Source organism: Lissotriton vulgaris, chromosome 1_1 (genome assembly GCF_964263255.1).
Source record: "Lissotriton vulgaris chromosome 1_1, aLisVul1.2, whole genome shotgun sequence".
Classification (NCBI taxonomy): Eukaryota; Metazoa; Chordata; class Amphibia; order Caudata; family Salamandridae; genus Lissotriton; species Lissotriton vulgaris.
In genome coordinates this window covers 199,566,369-199,583,868 of record NC_141685.1, presented here as the reverse complement: position 1 = coordinate 199,583,868, position 17,500 = coordinate 199,566,369, and the positions used below count along the sequence as shown (strand labels likewise).

General features: G+C 52.6%; 21 non-coding genes across 21 annotated transcripts; 14 read left to right on the top strand and 7 right to left on the bottom strand.

Moving 5' to 3' along the window:
- The first annotated feature begins 100 nt into the window (after positions 1-100).
- TRNAN-GUU (transfer RNA asparagine (anticodon GUU)) lies at positions 101-174 on the top strand. The gene has a single exon. It is a non-coding gene; the product is annotated as a tRNA-Asn (tRNA).
- A 236-nt stretch (positions 175-410) lies between these two features.
- On the top strand, positions 411-482 carry TRNAW-CCA (transfer RNA tryptophan (anticodon CCA)). Its single transcript has one exon. It is a non-coding gene; the product is annotated as a tRNA-Trp (tRNA).
- A 71-nt stretch (positions 483-553) lies between these two features.
- On the bottom strand, positions 554-624 carry TRNAG-GCC (transfer RNA glycine (anticodon GCC)). Its single transcript has one exon. It is a non-coding gene; the product is annotated as a tRNA-Gly (tRNA).
- A 1,161-nt stretch (positions 625-1,785) lies between these two features.
- Positions 1,786-1,859, top strand: TRNAN-GUU (transfer RNA asparagine (anticodon GUU)). The gene has a single exon. It is a non-coding gene; the product is annotated as a tRNA-Asn (tRNA).
- Positions 1,860-2,095: 236 nt separating this feature from the next.
- On the top strand, positions 2,096-2,167 carry TRNAW-CCA (transfer RNA tryptophan (anticodon CCA)). The gene has a single exon. It is a non-coding gene; the product is annotated as a tRNA-Trp (tRNA).
- A 71-nt stretch (positions 2,168-2,238) lies between these two features.
- TRNAG-GCC (transfer RNA glycine (anticodon GCC)) lies at positions 2,239-2,309 on the bottom strand. The gene has a single exon. It is a non-coding gene; the product is annotated as a tRNA-Gly (tRNA).
- A 1,161-nt stretch (positions 2,310-3,470) lies between these two features.
- On the top strand, positions 3,471-3,544 carry TRNAN-GUU (transfer RNA asparagine (anticodon GUU)). The gene has a single exon. It is a non-coding gene; the product is annotated as a tRNA-Asn (tRNA).
- A 236-nt stretch (positions 3,545-3,780) lies between these two features.
- On the top strand, positions 3,781-3,852 carry TRNAW-CCA (transfer RNA tryptophan (anticodon CCA)). Its single transcript has one exon. It is a non-coding gene; the product is annotated as a tRNA-Trp (tRNA).
- A 71-nt stretch (positions 3,853-3,923) lies between these two features.
- Positions 3,924-3,994, bottom strand: TRNAG-GCC (transfer RNA glycine (anticodon GCC)). Its single transcript has one exon. It is a non-coding gene; the product is annotated as a tRNA-Gly (tRNA).
- Positions 3,995-11,745: 7,751 nt separating this feature from the next.
- TRNAS-GCU (transfer RNA serine (anticodon GCU)) lies at positions 11,746-11,819 on the top strand. The gene has a single exon. It is a non-coding gene; the product is annotated as a tRNA-Ser (tRNA).
- Positions 11,820-12,055: 236 nt separating this feature from the next.
- On the top strand, positions 12,056-12,127 carry TRNAW-CCA (transfer RNA tryptophan (anticodon CCA)). Its single transcript has one exon. It is a non-coding gene; the product is annotated as a tRNA-Trp (tRNA).
- A 71-nt stretch (positions 12,128-12,198) lies between these two features.
- TRNAG-GCC (transfer RNA glycine (anticodon GCC)) lies at positions 12,199-12,269 on the bottom strand. The gene has a single exon. It is a non-coding gene; the product is annotated as a tRNA-Gly (tRNA).
- A 1,161-nt stretch (positions 12,270-13,430) lies between these two features.
- TRNAN-GUU (transfer RNA asparagine (anticodon GUU)) lies at positions 13,431-13,504 on the top strand. The gene has a single exon. It is a non-coding gene; the product is annotated as a tRNA-Asn (tRNA).
- Positions 13,505-13,740: 236 nt separating this feature from the next.
- Positions 13,741-13,812, top strand: TRNAW-CCA (transfer RNA tryptophan (anticodon CCA)). Its single transcript has one exon. It is a non-coding gene; the product is annotated as a tRNA-Trp (tRNA).
- A 71-nt stretch (positions 13,813-13,883) lies between these two features.
- TRNAG-GCC (transfer RNA glycine (anticodon GCC)) lies at positions 13,884-13,954 on the bottom strand. The gene has a single exon. It is a non-coding gene; the product is annotated as a tRNA-Gly (tRNA).
- A 1,161-nt stretch (positions 13,955-15,115) lies between these two features.
- On the top strand, positions 15,116-15,189 carry TRNAN-GUU (transfer RNA asparagine (anticodon GUU)). Its single transcript has one exon. It is a non-coding gene; the product is annotated as a tRNA-Asn (tRNA).
- A 236-nt stretch (positions 15,190-15,425) lies between these two features.
- Positions 15,426-15,497, top strand: TRNAW-CCA (transfer RNA tryptophan (anticodon CCA)). Its single transcript has one exon. It is a non-coding gene; the product is annotated as a tRNA-Trp (tRNA).
- Positions 15,498-15,568: 71 nt separating this feature from the next.
- TRNAG-GCC (transfer RNA glycine (anticodon GCC)) lies at positions 15,569-15,639 on the bottom strand. Its single transcript has one exon. It is a non-coding gene; the product is annotated as a tRNA-Gly (tRNA).
- A 1,161-nt stretch (positions 15,640-16,800) lies between these two features.
- TRNAN-GUU (transfer RNA asparagine (anticodon GUU)) lies at positions 16,801-16,874 on the top strand. Its single transcript has one exon. It is a non-coding gene; the product is annotated as a tRNA-Asn (tRNA).
- Positions 16,875-17,110: 236 nt separating this feature from the next.
- On the top strand, positions 17,111-17,182 carry TRNAW-CCA (transfer RNA tryptophan (anticodon CCA)). Its single transcript has one exon. It is a non-coding gene; the product is annotated as a tRNA-Trp (tRNA).
- Positions 17,183-17,253: 71 nt separating this feature from the next.
- On the bottom strand, positions 17,254-17,325 carry TRNAG-GCC (transfer RNA glycine (anticodon GCC)). The gene has a single exon. It is a non-coding gene; the product is annotated as a tRNA-Gly (tRNA).
- Positions 17,326-17,500: the final 175 nt, after the last annotated feature.

Below are 17,500 nucleotides of genomic sequence, written 5' to 3'. Positions count from 1 at the left end.
ATGCTGTATGGCATAAAGACGCCTTATATAATACAAGCTCCAGGCAGGCGCACACATGTCAAGACATATATTGAGTCTCAGGAAATGTATACAGTCAATAGTCTCTGTGGCGCAATCGGTTAGCGCGTTCGGCTGTTAACCGAAAGGTTGGTGGTTCAAGCCCACCCAGGGACGTAGCCTTTTGTCTGCATGAAACACAGATACGTACCTTTGCTCTTTCCTGCGTGCGATCCTTTCCCTGAATAGTTCAATCCTCAGCGTTCTCACTGCACCTGCAGTCAATTTCAATAATTAGGATAGAAAACAAAAGGCCAAGCCCTGTAATACAACCGTAGGCATATAAGCAGAGGAAAATAAGTCAAAAGGCCCACAGCATTTGTTCATCTGGCATCGAAGGCTGCAAGTGTAAGGACCTCGTGGCGCAACAGTAGTGCGTCTGACTCCAGATCAGAAGGTTGCGTGTTCAAATCACGTCGGGGTCACTGCTTACCATTTTATTCCCCACTGAGTTCATATATATCATTTCGAAAACAAAGTCAAAAGAAAGCATCCTTGCATTGGCCGGGAATCTAACCCGGGCCTCCCGCGTGGCAGGCGAGAATTCTACCACTGAACCACCAATGCTTCACATGGTGTGTTCACAGCAAGAGCTCTGTCCAAGACAGTGGTCAGGTTCACACACTTAAATTGTACACATATGAACAAAGTGTGCGCAGCAGACATGATAACGCCAACGTTTCACATGATGATGGCAAGAATCAGATGCAGGAGACTATAAGTAATAATGTCTTTGCATTTGCTGAGGTCACTGGCTTGGTACTAGAGTTGTGGTTATCAGGGCATGATGGCAGGCTGCTCCTGACAGAAGTGGCTCACAGAATGCACCCGCCAGATCACCAGCACTATTGTGTTTCAGATCATGTCACTGAACTCTCCTCCTGGAAAATCCTTCCCACTGGCTTTGCCAGATTCTGTGTCCTCCCCAAAATGCTGGGGTGAAACGGGCAGAGTTCTGCGCCCTGCGCCCCTTTACGCGTCCCTAACGCCATCCCAACGCGCCCTGGTCGGGCACAGCCCTGATCGGGCTTAGATCACTGGAGCCTCTGGAGATCAAGAACTCCGGAAGCCTAGGGTCAGGCCTATTGCAGAGGCATCTTGTGCCTGGCCATTCCGGGATTGTTGTGTTTCAGGGCCTAGCCATCAATACTCCTGGGATTTCTTTCCATGAGAACCCTCATGTCCCTGTCCTCCCACAAGCCCGAGCTTTTATGTAAAATAAAGTGTGCTCTGTGGGCCTTCCCCTATGTGCTCTCTGCCTAATCTCTTTCTCCCAAGCTGAGCTCTGCAGGTAAATGTATCTATCTGACTGAGGGGCTAGGGAGGGCCTTTCCCAGCAGTCTTACAAGCCAAGAGTTCAGAGAAAGCACCTGCTCTGGGAAGGAGACTCTGCTCACAGAGAAGACAAGTCCAACATAACACAGTGAAGATGGGATGGGCAAGACACACGCCTCACGGGCTGGTAGCACGCAAACAGAGGAGCAGGGAGCTACGCTAAGCAGGCAAAGAGAAAAGTCATGTATGAGTCTCATGCACTGTGACCGGTAGTAATACTGGCTCTAACACCATTAGACAGTAGTCTACACATCATAAATTACAACAGTAACAAGACACTAAGCAAATGACAAATGCTGTATGGCATAAAGACGCCTTATATAATACAAGCTCCAGGCAGGCGCACACATGTCAAGACATATATTGAGTCTCAGGAAATGTATACAGTCAATAGTCTCTGTGGCGCAATCGGTTAGCGCGTTCGGCTGTTAACCGAAAGGTTGGTGGTTCAAGCCCACCCAGGGACGTAGCCTTTTGTCTGCATGAAACACAGATACGTACCTTTGCTCTTTCCTGCGTGCGATCCTTTCCCTGAATAGTTCAATCCTCAGCGTTCTCACTGCACCTGCAGTCAATTTCAATAATTAGGATAGAAAACAAAAGGCCAAGCCCTGTAATACAACCGTAGGCATATAAGCAGAGGAAAATAAGTCAAAAGGCCGACAGCATTTGTTCATCTGGCATCGAAGGCTGCAAGTGTAAGGACCTCGTGGCGCAACAGTAGCGCGTCTGACTCCAGATCAGAAGGTTGCGTGTTCAAATCACGTCGGGGTCACTGCTTACCATTTTATTCCCCACTGAGTTCATATATATCATTTCGAAAACAAAGTCAAAAGAAAGCAACCTTGCATTGGCCGGGATTCGAACCCGGGCCTCCCGCGTGGCAGGCGAGAATTCTACCACTGAACCACCAATGCTTCACATGGTGTGTTCACAGCAAGAGCTCTGTCCAAGACAGTGGTCAGGTTCACACACTTAAATTGTACACATATGAACAAAGTGTGCGCAGCAGACATGATAACGCCAACGTTTCACATGATGATGGCAAGAATCAGATGCAGGAGACTATAAGTAATAATGTCTTTGCATTTGCTGAGGTCATTGGCTTGGTACTAGAGTTGTGGTTATCAGGGCATGATGGCAGGCTGCTCCTGACAGAAGTGGCTCACAGAATGCACCCGCCAGATCACCAGCACTATTGTGTTTCAGATCATGTCACTGAACTCTCCTCCTGGAAAATCCTTCCCACTGGCTTTGCCAGATTCTGTGTCCTCCCCAAAATGCTGGGGTGAAACGGGCAGAGTTCTGCGCCCTGCGCCCCTTTACGCGTCCCTAACGCCATCCCAACGCGCCCTGGTCGGGCACAGCCCTGATCGGGCTTAGATCACTGGAGCCTCTGGAGATCAAGAACTCCGGAAGCCTAGGGTCAGGCCTATTGCAGAGGCATCTTGTGCCTGGCCATTCCGGGATTGTTGTGTTTCAGGGCCTAGCCATCAATACTCCTGGGATTTCTTTCCATGAGAACCCTCATGTCCCTGTCCTCCCACAAGCCCGAGCTTTTATGTAAAATAAAGTGTGCTCTGTGGGCCTTCCCCTATGTGCTCTCTGCCTAATCTCTTTCTCCCAAGCTGAGCTCTGCAGGTAAATGTATCTATCTGACTGAGGGGCTAGGGAGGGCCTTTCCCAGCAGTCTTACAAGCCAAGAGTTCAGAGAAAGCACCTGCTCTGGGAAGGAGACTCTGCTCACAGAGAAGACAAGTCCAACATAACACAGTGAAGATGGGATGGGCAAGACACACGCCTCACGGGCTGGTAGCACGCAAACAGAGGAGCAGGGAGCTACGCTAAGCAGGCAAAGAGAAAAGTCATGTATGAGTCTCATGCACTGTGACCGGTAGTAATACTGGCTCTAACACCATTAGACAGTAGTCTACACATCACAAATTACAACAGTAACAAGACACTAAGCAAATGACAAATGCTGTATGGCATAAAGACGCCTTATATAATACAAGCTCCAGGCAGGCGCACACATGTCAAGACATATATTGAGTCTCAGGAAATGTATACAGTCAATAGTCTCTGTGGCGCAATCGGTTAGCGCGTTCGGCTGTTAACCGAAAGGTTGGTGGTTCAAGCCCACCCAGGGATGTAGCCTTTTGTCTGCATGAAACACAGATACGTACCTTTGCTCTTTCCTGCGTGCGATCCTTTCCCTGAATAGTTCAATCCTCAGCGTTCTCACTGCACCTGCAGTCAATTTCAATAATTAGGATAGAAAACAAAAGGCCAAGCCCTGTAATACAACCTTAGGCATATAAGCAGAGGAAAATAAGTCAAAAGGCCCACAGCATTTGTTCATCTGGCATCGAAGGCTGCAAGTGTAAGGACCTCGTGGCGCAACGGTAGCGCGTCTGACTCCAGATCAGAAGGTTGCGTGTTCAAATCACGTCGGGGTCACTGCTTACCATTTTATTCCCCACTGAGTTCATATATATCATTTCGAAAACAAAGTCAAAAGAAAGCAACCTTGCATTGGCCGGGAATCAAACCCGGGCCTCCCGCGTGGCAGGCGAGAATTCTACCACTGAACCACCAATGCTTCACATGGTGTGTTCACAGCAAGAGCTCTGTCCAAGACAGTGGTCAGGTTCACACACTTAAATTGTACACATATGAACAAAGTGTGCGCAGCAGACATGATAACGCCAACGTTTCACATGATTTTTTTTTTTTTTTTTTTAAATATATTTTTATTGCAGGAATCAGTAAACTGTTACAATTATGACCAGCATCAAAAATACACTGAAATCAATCGACTGCATCCCGTCCACCCCCCGCAGCACGTTATTATACACTATCATCCAGCCCACAGTTCAAAAGTCGGGCGATAAAATCCAGTGGGGGTTCAGCAGGAGCGAAAGGCCGGTCCGGATAATCCACTGTCCGTCATCTGCTTTTCTAAACAAGCCCCCAAACCCAAAAGAAAGTCCCACCCACAAAACACTAACTTGCAAAGAAATCCCAACCCCGCCATCAGTGTATGGTAGCTACCGCAATAGGATTCGTGAGAGGACCCAAGATGAGCGTATCAGTAACAGAAAACACCATCGCCTATCGGGACTCAGGGCGCGCTGCTATCTCACTATCAGAGTCGCTGGGGGCGCAATAGTCTCTGAGGGCCTGCACTAGTGTCTCCCATTCCAGCGCTGTCTCCTGTGCTCGTTCGTTACGTTGTCTCCCAGCCAGTTGATATCTCAGCGTGCTTTCCCCCGCCGCCCACTTCAATAGTTCGCTATGCCATCTGCTCCCAGTCGGACCAGCTCGTGCCTTCCAGTTCCTGGTCACCTCTCGTTTGGCTAAGAGAAGCCCTAAATCAATAAATTTACTGGAAATTTTGTTTTTGGGGGTATGTGGAAACCAATGCAACAGACCCACCGCCGCATCAACCGATAGGGGTCTCCCCGTCACCTCCGTCAGGGTCTTCTCCACCTCCACCCAGTAGGAGGATAGACCCGGGCAGGCCCACAACATATGGAGGAGGTCTGCCTCTGGCGCCGGGCATCTGGGGCAGGCTGCCGAGCCCGTAGCGAAATACTGTTGGATTTTCGCCGGGGTCAGGTATGCCCGATGGAGTATATAATAGTGGACCAACTGAAAACGGGCGTGACGCGTCCCCTTCCAGGCTCGCCGCACGAGCTGAGACCAGGTCGCTTCCGGGATTTCCTTGCCTATGTCTGCCTCCCAACGGACCTTGAGGGTCGTAAGGGGGGTCAACCCTTCATTGATCAATCTACCGTAGAGGCAGGTGACCGCCTTCACCGTGCCCGCAGACATCATGACGTATTGGCACACCGGAGACGTAGGAGGTTCCTCCTGTCCGCCTTTCCAATGCGCCTGGATCGCACGGACCAGGGCCGAGTGCAACAGGAAGTCCCCTGGGGGAATCTCGAAGCGGTCAATGAGCTCCTGGAAAGGCAAGAGTACCCCGGCCTCATAAAGATCCCCCACCAACTGCAACCCCGCGTCCTCCCAGTCCGCCAATCGTGACCAATCCCCGCCATGGGGCAGCGCCGTCAGCATCCCCAATGGTATTTCCGGCGCATACGGTATCCGGAGTTGGCCCCTGGCGTGAGCCCGGTTCCAACACAGGCGAATGGTCTTTTCCTCCAACGTCAGGTCCTGTAAGGTCAAACGTTGGCGTAGAGCTATGAAAGATAGGACATGCCTGGCCATCCCTGTACCTCTCCTGTCCTCCGGGCCTCGGAATTCCCTGGCAACCTCCTGGGTGAGGGTCTGGAGCTGCGCCGCCAGATAGTATTTCTCGAAATCCGGCACCGCAAGTCCACCTTCGGCTTTCGGCCTCATCAGGGTCTTAAGGGCCACTCTACGGCGGCCCGAGCCCCAAAGGAATCCAGTCATCGTCGACCGTAAGAGCCTAAACGTGGCTGGCGGGATCCAAACTGGCAGCGCCCGGAAATAGTATAGCAGTCGGGGGAGAGCCACCATTTTGAGGAGGGCGACCCGCCCCGCCAACGAAAGCGGCAGTGTAGCCCAGAAGTCCATATTCCCCCGTAGAGCTCGACTGCATCTGGCGATGTTTCCGTCCAGGAGGTCAGATGGATCATGATAAATGTACACCCCCAGGTATCTGAAACAGTCAGGTTCCCATCTAAGTCCTCCATTGAGGACTGGACTAGGGGTGCCTCTACGGACCGGGAAGAGGCATGTCTTGCTCCAATTTACCCGTAGGCCCGAGACCGCCCCGAACGCCGTGAGCGCCGTCTTAGCTCCATGTAGGGCCTCGACTGGGTCCTCAAGGAAGAGTAATAGGTCGTCGGCATATAACGAAACATGGTGCGGGCCCGAAGGGGTCCAGAAACCACTGTAATGCGCCCCCGACCGGAGTAACACTGCGAGGGGCTCCACCGCCAGCGCAAAGAGAAGTGGGGATAACGAACAGCCCTGTCTCGTGCCCCTTTCTACCGGGTACTGTGAGGAAATTAATGGGCCCGCCCGAACCCTGGCCGACACGGAGGCGTATAAGACCGCGGTCCATCTGATGAAGCCCTCACCGAGGCCAAACCGTCGCAACACCGTGTGTAGGTAGTCCCATTCCAAGCTATCAAACGCCTTCTCTAAGTCCACCGACAGGACCACTGGGCACGGAGCATCTATTAGCGGCTCACCCAGCAAGCGGAACAACCTACGGATGTTCATTGTTGTATTGCGCTTGGGGATGAACCCGGCCTGGTCCTCATGCACTAGGGAGGCCATGTGGCCGACTAGTCTCGAGGCCAGGATGCTGCTCAGAATCTTATAATCGACCGTCAGCATCGATAAAGGCCGGTAGGACGCCGGATCGGTTGAGTCTCGCCCCGGCTTGAGGAGGGGAACCACCAGGGCCTCACGCATTGAGCCAGGCAGTCGGCCAAGCCTCTTCGCCTCTCTATAAACAATCACCAGTCTCGGAGCCAGGAGGTCGGCATAGGTCGCATAAAACTCCACAGGAAGACCGTCTAGTCCTGGGGTCTTGTTCCGCGCCATCCTTTTGATGGCGCCGCGGATCTCCCCCAGTTCGATATCGGAACCTAGGGCTTTCGCCACGTCAGGCTCCACCACCGGGAGCACTAGGGGTCGCAAATAGTCCTCAAGAAGGTCGGGGTCTTTGGCAGCGCGACTGCGATACAACTGATCGTAGTAGTGCCGGTAGCAGCCTAGAATCTCCGGTTGAGTGTGCACCATGGTCCCGTTCGCCATACGCATGGATGTCGTCAGTGAGGTCTGGCGCGTAGGGTTTGCCAGCCATGCCAGCAATGCACTCGATTTATCCCCTTCTGCAAGGGACCGAACTGTATAGGCCTTGTAGTCGAAGCAGCGCAGCCGCTCGACCTCAGCCGCTACCGCCTCCTTCGCCTCCGCCGTGCGTCCCTGGAGTTCAGGGTGCCCGGGGCGGCGGAGTTCCAACTCCCGAAGCTTCCGATCGGCCACCTCCAAGTCATCGAGGATAACCCGCCTCATACCTACCTTCTTGGTGATGCAATAACCCCTCACCACCACCTTAAAAGCGTCCCATTCCAGCGCTCTCGAGCTCGCAGAGCCCCCGTTGGACGCGAAATACTCCTCGATCTTATCACCTAAGTCCGCTCTGAAGACAATGTCCTCGAGCATCTCAGGGCGTAACTTCCAGGTGGGCACCGCCGGCGCCCCCGGAAACCAGCGAAGGGCCAGCAGGAGGGGGTTATGGTCCGAGATGGTCCTAGTCAAGTATTCGGAACAGATGGCCGCCGAAACCAGTTCAGTCGAGCCAAGAAACCCGTCCAGCCGAACGTGCAACTCGTGGAGGCCCGAAAAGTAGGAGTAATCTCTAGTGTCGGGGTGTTGCGCTCTCCAAATATCCGTCAAACCCCACCGTGTCTGCCAGTCTCCACGGCCCTTGGCCACGCGGCGGACCGGAGAATCAGGGAGGGGCGGGTGCGAGCGATCGGTCTCCACATCCACCACTGAATTGAAATCCCCACCGAGCAGGAGGGGCCCCGTGAAAAAGTGGGCTAGCGAGCCCGATAACCTAGAAAGGAAGGCAATCTGGTCCATGTTAGGTGGGTAAACACAGCAAACGTTCAGGTCCCTCCCCCCCAGAGTACCAGAGATGGCCACGTAACGCCCCTCGGGATCTACCACTGAGTTTGTGACCTGGAAGGGAACCCCAGCCCGGATCCAGATCAGCGCCCCCCTGGCATACGCTGAGTACGACGTGTAGAAGACCTGTCCCCTCCATCTACGCTGTAGCGCCGCCCCTTCCGCCTTGTTCAGATGGGTCTCCTGCAGTAGCGCCATTTGTATTCCCCTACGCACTAAATAAGCGTGGACTTTGTGCCGCCTAGACATGGTATGAAGCCCCCGCACGTTCCAAGTAATACACTTCACATTAGCAACGTCAGCCATTGTCCCATACTGTGCGTGCAAAGTCTCTCCATCTGGGTCTCAGCAATAGGCAAACAACAATCCCCCCAACACTGATGGCGGCCATTTCCCCCAACCAAAACTCAACAAATCTTACGTTACCCAAACCCCTGCCCACCCCCCCCAGAACAGGACCCAAATAACTCCATCTAGTTCCCATCCAAACCATGCCCTCAAGAAACCCCCTCGTCCCAAACTAATCCTACAGTCGCCACCGTAGGAAGGCCTTAAGGGCCAGGTGCGGGCTGGGCGGTGGCAGTGGGCCCTCGATGCCCTGGCTGCCAGGACTAAAGCAAGCCCTAAACAGTAACGGAAACCCTCGGGGCAAAGGCAGGGCACCCCACCCCCCGCTTCTCCCGTGATCATGTTGAACCCTCGGCTCCCTCCACCCCCGCTACGGGCCCCCACCCAAAAGGATACAGCTCACCCCGTCAACCCTGTCCATCAAGAAGGTCCTCAACCGATTTTGGTGTAATCACCGGTGTGCCGGTACTATCTGTCACCGAGTTCTCCGAGTCCGTCGATGCCCCCTCGTCACCAGGGTTCTCTTCTTCTGCGATGGCGTCCTCTCGTGATCCAGACAGGGCAGACAACACCTCCAATACACCTTTCCGCTCCGTCGATGTCTCTGCAGTAGTAGGGCCGCCTGAACGGCCCCGGCGACTCCGCACCCTCGTGGACCGCCGTCGCTGTCCCGGCTCCGCCGTTGTCTGAGATGTGGAGGCAAAGCCATCTTTCCCAGCTCTATAAAGTTCAAGCCAGTTACAGGCCTCCTCCGGAGTATCAAAAAATTGAGTCTTGTCATCTACAATGACGCGGAGCCTTGCAGGAAATAGGAGCGAGTATTGAATACCCTCGCTCCGGAGCTCGCGCTTGATCGCCAAGAATGAGTACCGCCTACGTTGGGTTTCATAGGTGTAGTCCGGGAAGATGTTCACCTGGCTGTTCTCCACCTTGAAAGGGCCATTATGTCTAGCGGCATTGAGGATGAGGTCCCTGTCGCGAAAATGTAGGAGGCGCGCCACCACCGGGCGCGGCGCCCGGCCCAGTTGCGGTGGCCGTGCTGGGACTCTATGAGCCCGTTCAAGGGTGTAGAAAGAGGATAGGCCCTCCGGGGCTACCGTGTCTCGGAGCCAAGCCTCCAAGTAGGCCACCATGTCGCCATCCTCGATCTTCTCCGGTAGGCCTACCACTCGGATGTTGTTGCGCCTGTTACGGCCTTCCGCATCCTCCGCTCGCTGTTCCAGGGCAGAAATCCGGGTTAGAGCATCTTTCACTGCCGCGGCCAGGGTTCGCTGCGCCGGCTCCAAGGTTTTCACCGAGCCTTCGACTTCTTTGACCCTGTCCGATAGCTTGCCATGATCCGCCCTGAGGAGGCCCAGACTCGTCGCCACCTGAGCAATGTCCTGCTGAAGGGCCGAGCGTGTGGTCGCAATCGCTTCCAGGACGCGATCAAACTGTTGCTGCAGCGGTGCGCCACCAGCGTCCCCCGGGTTGCCGCTGCCTTCCTTGTCTGGGGTCTCCGAGTCAGAGGCGGCCGGGGTGGGCCCCTTGGCCCCTCTCGGCTTCCCCATATCGCGGGAAGCGCACAGTGTGGGCTCAGATAAAGGTGCCACCGAGTGCGGACGCTGACTATAACTCTCCCGAATGGAGGTCCTCGGGGTGAAGGCCGGTGATCCTCTTCTCCAGGGCCAGGTGGATCTCCACAGGTTCGGCTCTCGCCACCACCGTGTCGTCTGAGAGCGCTGAGGAGGAGGCGGAGACACTCGGCGCCAGGCCGGGCAGGTCCGTCTGGTTGACGAGGATCCGGAACGAGGGCCACCCACACCTCCAGAGACTTTGTGGCACCAGGGGGTTATGCTTCCCATGGGATCGGGACGATCGGGGGATGCAGCCAAGCGCCGCGTCGGAGGTCGTCACCACCGCCGGGACCTCCAGACGTCCGCGTGCCGGGGTTTACTATGATAGGAGCTTCCGATCGCTCGGGCGCATTCATCAATACCAGGGTCTCAGCAGGGCAGAGTCCAGCTCCTCACTCTCCTGGAAAACACAAGAGCGGAGGGCACGTCATGACCAGCGGCGTTCATCCAGGCTAATGGCCCCGTCCAAGGGGACAAAGGGGTCCGGGCGCCATATTGGGTCGCTCTCCCCGGGACCTCAAACTTCGTGTTTCGGGCACAGCACCACTCGTCCAGGCCGCGCCGGGCGTCTCAGTGGGGTCCAGTTGGGCCGAGCGACGATTTGCGGGGGCTAGGGTGCCCCGCGGCCTCCGATTAACAGGATAATCCCGGGCTCAGTCCCGGAGCCGAGCTCTCAGGCGACCATCGCCATCGGCGCCCAAGCCACGCCCCCCAACGTTTCACATGATGATGGCAAGAATCAGATGCAGGAGACTATAAGTAATAATGTCTTTGCATTTGCTGAGGTCACTGGCTTGGTACTAGAGTTGTGGTTATCAGGGCATGATGGCAGGCTGCTCCTGACAGAAGTGGCTCACAGAATGCACCCGCCAGATCACCAGCACTATTGTGTTTCAGATCATGTCACTGAACTCTCCTCCTGGAAAATCCTTCCCACTGGCTTTGCCAGATTCTGTGTCCTCCCCAAAATGCTGGGGTGAAACGGGCAGAGTTCTGCGCCCTGCGCCCCTTTACGCGTCCCTAATGCCATCCCAACGCGCCCTGGTCGGGCTTAGATCACTGGAGCCTCTGGAGATCAAGAACTCCGGAAGCCTAGGGTCAGGCCTATTGCAGAGGCATCTTGTGCCTGGCCATTCCGGGATTGTTGTGTTTCAGGGCCTAGCCATCAATACTCCTGGGATTTCTTTCCAGGAGAACCCTCATGTCCCTGTCCTCCCACAAGCCCGAGCTTTTATGTAAAATAAAGTGTGCTCTGTGGGCCTTCCCCTATGTGCTCTCTGCCTAATCTCTTTCTCCCAAGCTGAGCTCTGCAGGTAAATGTATCTATCTGACTGAGGGGCTAGGGAGGGCCTTTCCCAGCAGTCTTACAAGCCAAGAGTTCAGAGAAAGCACCTGCTCTGGGAAGGAGACTCTGCTCACAGAGAAGACAAGTCCAACATAACACAGTGAAGATGGGATGGGCAAGACACACGCCTCACGGGCTGGTAGCACGCAAACAGAGGAGCAGGGAGCTACGCTAAGCAGGCAAAGAGAAAAGTCATGTATGAGTCTCATGCACTGTGACCGGTAGTAATACTGGCTCTAACACCATTAGACAGTAGTCTACACATCATAAATTACAACAGTAACAAGACACTAAGCAAATGACAAATGCTGTATGGCATAAAGACGCCTTATATAATACAAGCTCCAGGCAGGCGCACACATGTCAAGACATATATTGAGTCTCAGGTAATGTATACAGTCAATAATCTCTGTGGCGCAATCGGTTAGCGCGTTCGGCTGCTAACCGAAAGGTTGGTGGTTCAAGCCCACCCAGGGACGTAGCCTTTTGTCTGCATGAAACACAGATACGTACCTTTGCTCTTTCCTGCGTGCGATCCTTTCCCTGAATAGTTCAATCCTCAGCGTTCTCACTGCACCTGCAGTCAATTTCAATAATTAGGATAGAAAACAAAAGGCCAAGCCCTGTAATACAACCGTAGGCATATAAGCAGAGGAAAATAAGTCAAAAGGCCCACAGCATTTGTTCATCTGGCATCGAAGGCTGCAAGTGTAAGGACTTCGTGGCGCAACGGTAGCGCGTCTGACTCCAGATCAGAAGGTTGCGTGTTCAAATCACGCCGGGGTCACTGCTTACCATTTTATTCCCCACTGAGTTCATATATATCATTTCGAAAACAAAGTCAAAAGAAAGCAACCTTGCATTGGCCGGGAATCGAACCCGGGCCTCCCGCGTGGCAGGCGAGAATTCTACCACTGAACCACCAATGCTTCACATGGTGTGTTCACAGCAAGAGCTCTGTCCAAGACAGTGGTCAGGTTCACACACTTAAATTGTACACATATGAACAAAGTGTGCGCAGCAGACATGATAACGCCAACGTTTCACATGATGATGGCAAGAATCAGATGCAGGAGACTATAAGTAATAATGTCTTTGCATTTGCTGAGGTCACTGGCTTGGTACTAGAGTTGTGGTTATCAGGGCATGATGGCAGGCTGCTCCTGACAGAAGTGGCTCACAGAATGCACCCGCCAGATCACCAGCACTATTGTGTTTCAGATCATGTCACTGAACTCTCCTCCTGGAAAATCCTTCCCACTGGCTTTGCCAGATTCTGTGTCCTCCCCAAAATGCTGGGGTGAAACGGGCAGAGTTCTGCGCCCTGCGCCCCTTTACGCGTCCCTAACGCCATCCCAACGCGCCCTGGTCGGGCACAGCCCTGGTCGGGCTTAGATCACTGGAGCCTCTGGAGATCAAGAACTCCGGAAGCCTAGGGTCAGGCCTATTGCAGAGGCATCTTGTGCCTGGCCATTCCGGGATTGTTGTGTTTCAGGGCCTAGCCATCAATACTCCTGCGATTTCTTTCCATGAGAACCCTCATGTCCCTGTCCTCCCACAAGCCTGAGCTTTTATGTAAAATAAAGTGTGCTCTGTGGGCCTTCCCCTATGTGCTCTCTGCCTAATCTCTTTCTCCCAAGCTGAGCTCTGCAGGTAAATGTATCTATCTGACTGAGGGGCTAGGGAGGGCCTTTCCCAGCAGTCTTACAAGCCAAGAGTTCAGAGAAAGCACCTGCTCTGGGAAGGAGACTCTGCTCACAGAGAAGACAAGTCCAACATAACACAGTGAAGATGGGATGGGCAAGACACACGCCTCACGGGCTGGTAGCACGCAAACAGAGGAGCAGGGAGCTACGCTAAGCAGGCAAAGAGAAAAGTCATGTATGAGTCTCATGCACTGTGACCGGTAGTAATACTGGCTCTAACACCATTAGACAGTAGTCTACACATCATAAATTACAACAGTAACAAGACACTAAGCAAATGACAAATGCTGTATGGCATAAAGACGCCTTATATAATACAAGCTCCAGGCAGGCGCACACATGTCAAGACATATATTGAGTCTCAGGAAATGTATACAGTCAATAGTCTCTGTGGCGCAATCGGTTAGCGCGTTCGGCTGTTAACCGAAAGGTTGGTGGTTCAAGCCCACCCAGGGACGTAGCCTTTTGTCTGCATGAAACACAGATACGTACCTTTGCTCTTTCCTGCGTGCGATCCTTTCCCTGAATAGTTCAATCCTCAGCGTTCTCACTGCACCTGCAGTCAATTTCAATAATTAGGATAGAAAACAAAAGGCCAAGCCCTGTAATACAACCGTAGGCATATAAGCAGAGGAAAATAAGTCAAAAGGCCCACAGCATTTGTTCATCTGGCATCGAAGGCTGCAAGTGTAAGGACCTCGTGGCGCAACGGTAGCGCGTCTGACTCCAGATCAGAAGGTTGCGTGTTCAAATCACGTCGGGGTCACTGCTTACCATTTTATTCCCCACTGAGTTCATATATATCATTTCGAAAACAAAGTCAAAAGAAAGCAACCTTGCATTGGCCGGGAATCGAACCCGGGCCTCCCGCGTGGCAGGCGAGAATTCTACCACTGAACCACCAATGCTTCACATGGTGTGTTCACAGCAAGAGCTCTGTCCAAGACAGTGGTCAGGTTCACACACTTAAATTGTACACATATGAACAAAGTGTGCGCAGCAGACATGATAACGCCAACGTTTCACATGATGATGGCAAGAATCAGATGCAGGAGACTATAAGTAATAATGTCTTTGCATTTGCTGAGGTCACTGGCTTGGTACTAGAGTTGTGGTTATCAGGGCATGATGGCAGGCTGCTCCTGACAGAAGTGGCTCACAGAATGCACCCGCCAGATCACCAGCACTATTGTGTTTGAGATCATGTCACTGAACTCTCCTCCTGGAAAATCCTTCCCACTGGCTTTGCCAGATTCTGTGTCCTCCCCAAAATGCTGGGGTGAAACGGGCAGAGTTCTGCGCCCTGCGCCCCTTTACGCGTCCCTAACGCCATCCCAACGCGCCCTGGTCGGGCACAGCCCTGGTCGGGCTTAGATCACTGGAGCCTCTGGAGATCAAGAACTCCGGAAGCCTAGGGTCAGGCCTATTGCAGAGGCATCTTGTGCCTGGCCATTCCGGGATTGTTGTGTTTCAGGGCCTAGCCATCAATACTCCTGGGATTTCTTTCCATGAGAACCCTCATGTCCCTGTCCTCCCACAAGCCCGAGCTTTTATGTAAAATAAAGTGTGCTCTGTGGGCCTTCCCCTATGTGCTCTCTGCCTAATCTCTTTCTCCCAAGCTGAGCTCTGCAGGTAAATGTATCTATCTGACTGAGGGGCTAGGGAGGGCCTTTCCCAGCAGTCTTACAAGCCAAGAGTTCAGAGAAAGCACCTGCTCTGGGAAGGAGACTCTGCTCACAGAGAAGACAAGTCCAACATAACACAGTGAAGATGGGATGGGCAAGACACACGCCTCACGGGCTGGTAGCACGCAAACAGAGGAGCAGGGAGCTACGCTAAGCAGGCAAAGAGAAAAGTCATGTATGAGTCTCATGCACTGTGACCGGTAGTAATACTGGCTCTAACACCATTAGACAGTAGTCTACACATCATAAATTACAACAGTAACAAGACACTAAGCAAATGACAAATGCTGTATGGCATAAAGACGCCTTATATAATACAAGCTCCAGGCAGGCGCACACATGTCAAGACATATATTGAGTCTCAGGAAATGTATACAGTCAATAGTCTCTGTGGCGCAATCGGTTAGCGCGTTCGGCTGTTAACCGAAAGGTTGGTGGTTCAAGCCCACCCAGGGACGTAGCCTTTTGTCTGCATGAAACACAGATACGTACCTTTGCTCTTTCCTGCGTGCGATCCTTTCCCTGAATAGTTCAATCCTCAGCGTTCTCACTGCACCTGCAGTCAATTTCAATAATTAGGATAGAAAACAAAAGGCCAAGCCCTGTAATACAACCGTAGGCATATAAGCAGAGGAAAATAAGTCAAAAGGCCCACAGCATTTGTTCATCTGGCATCGAAGGCTGCAAGTGTAAGGACCTCGTGGCGCAACGGTAGCGCGTCTGACTCCAGATCAGAAGGTTGCGTGTTCAAATCACGTCGGGGTCACTGCTTACCATTTTATTCCCCACTGAGTTCATATATATCATTTCGAAAACAAAGTCAAAAGAAAGCAACCTTGCATTGGCCGGGAATCGAACCCGGGCCTCCCGCGTGGCAGGCGAGAATTCTACCACTGAACCACCAATGCTTCACATGGTGTGCTCACAGCAAGAGCTCTGTCCAAGACAGTGGTCAGGTTCACACACTTAAATTGTACACATATGAACAAAGTGTGCGCAGCAGACATGATAACGCCAACGTTTCACATGATGATGGCAAGAATCAGATGCAGGAGACTATAAGTAATAATGTCTTTGCATTTGCTGAGGTCACTGGCTTGGTACTAGAGTTGTGGTTATCAGGGCATGATGGCAGGCTGCTCCTGACAGAAGTGGCTCACAGAATGCACCCGCCAGATCACCAGCACTATTGTGTTTCAGATCATGTCACTGAACTCTCCTCCTGGAAAATCCTTCCCACTGGCTTTGCCAGATTCTGTGTCCTCCCCAAAATGCTGGGGTGAAACGGGCAGAGTTCTGCGCCCTGCGCCCCTTTACGCGTCCCTAACGCCATCCCAACGCGCCCTGGTCGGGCACAGCCCTGATCGGGCTTAGATCACTGGAGCCTCTGGAGATCAAGAACTCCGGAAGCCTAGGGTCAGGCCTATTGCAGAGGCATCTTGTGCCTGGCCATTCCGGGATTGTTGTGTTTCAGGGCCTAGCCATCAATACTCCTGGGATTTCTTTCCATGAGAACCCTCATGTCCCTGTCCTCCCACAAGCCCGAGCTTTTATGTAAAATAAAGTGTGCTCTGTGGGCCTTCCCCTATGTGCTCTCTGCCTAATCTCTTTCTCCCAAGCTGAGCTCTGCAGGTAAATGTATCTATCTGACTGAGGGGCTAGGGAGGGCCTTTCCCAGCAGTCTTACAAGCCAAGAGTTCAGAGAAAGCACCTGCTCTGGGAAGGAGACTCTGCTCACAGAGAAGACAAGTCCAACATAACACAGTGAAGATGGGATGGGCAAGACACACGCCTCACGGGCTGGTAGCACGCAAACAGAGGAGCAGGGAGCTACGCTAAGCAGGCAAAGAGAAAAGTCATGTATGAGTCTCATGCACTGTGACCGGTAGTAATACTGGCTCTAACACCATTAGACAGTAGTCTACACATCATAAATTACAACAGTAACAAGACACTAAGCAAATGACAAATGCTGTATGGCATAAAGACGCCTTATATAATACAAGCTCCAGGCAGGCGCACACATGTCAAGACATATATTGAGTCTCAGGAAATGTATACAGTCAATAGTCTCTGTGGCGCAATCGGTTAGCGCGTTCGGCTGTTAACCGAAAGGTTGGTGGTTCAAGCCCACCCAGGGACGTAGCCTTTTGTCTGCATGAAACACAGATACGTACCTTTGCTCTTTCCTGCGTGCGATCGTTTCCCTGAATAGTTCAATCCTCAGCGTTCTCACTGCACCTGCAGTCAATTTCAATAATTAGGATAGAAAACAAAAGGCCAAGCCCTGTAATACAACCGTAGGCATATAAGCAGAGGAAAATAAGTCAAAAGGCCCACAGCATTTGTTCATCTGGCATCAAAGGCTGCAAGTGTAAGGACCTCGTGGCGCAACGGTAGCGCGTCTGACTCCAGATCAGAAGGTTGCGTGTTCAAATCACGTCGGGGTCACTGCTTACCATTTTATTCCCCACTGAGTTCATATATATCATTTCGAAAACAAAGTCAAAAGAAAGCAACCTTGCATTGGCCGGGAAATCGAACCCGGGCCTCCCGCGTGGCGGGCGAGAATTCTACCACTGAACCACCAATGCTTCACATGGTGTGTTCACAGCAAGAGCTCTGTCCAAGACAGTGGTCAGGTTCACACACTTAAATTGTACACATATGAACAAAGTGTGCGCAGCAGACATGATAACGCCAACGTTTCACATGATGGTGGCAAGAATCAGATGCAGGAGACTATAAGTAATAATGTCTTTGCATTTG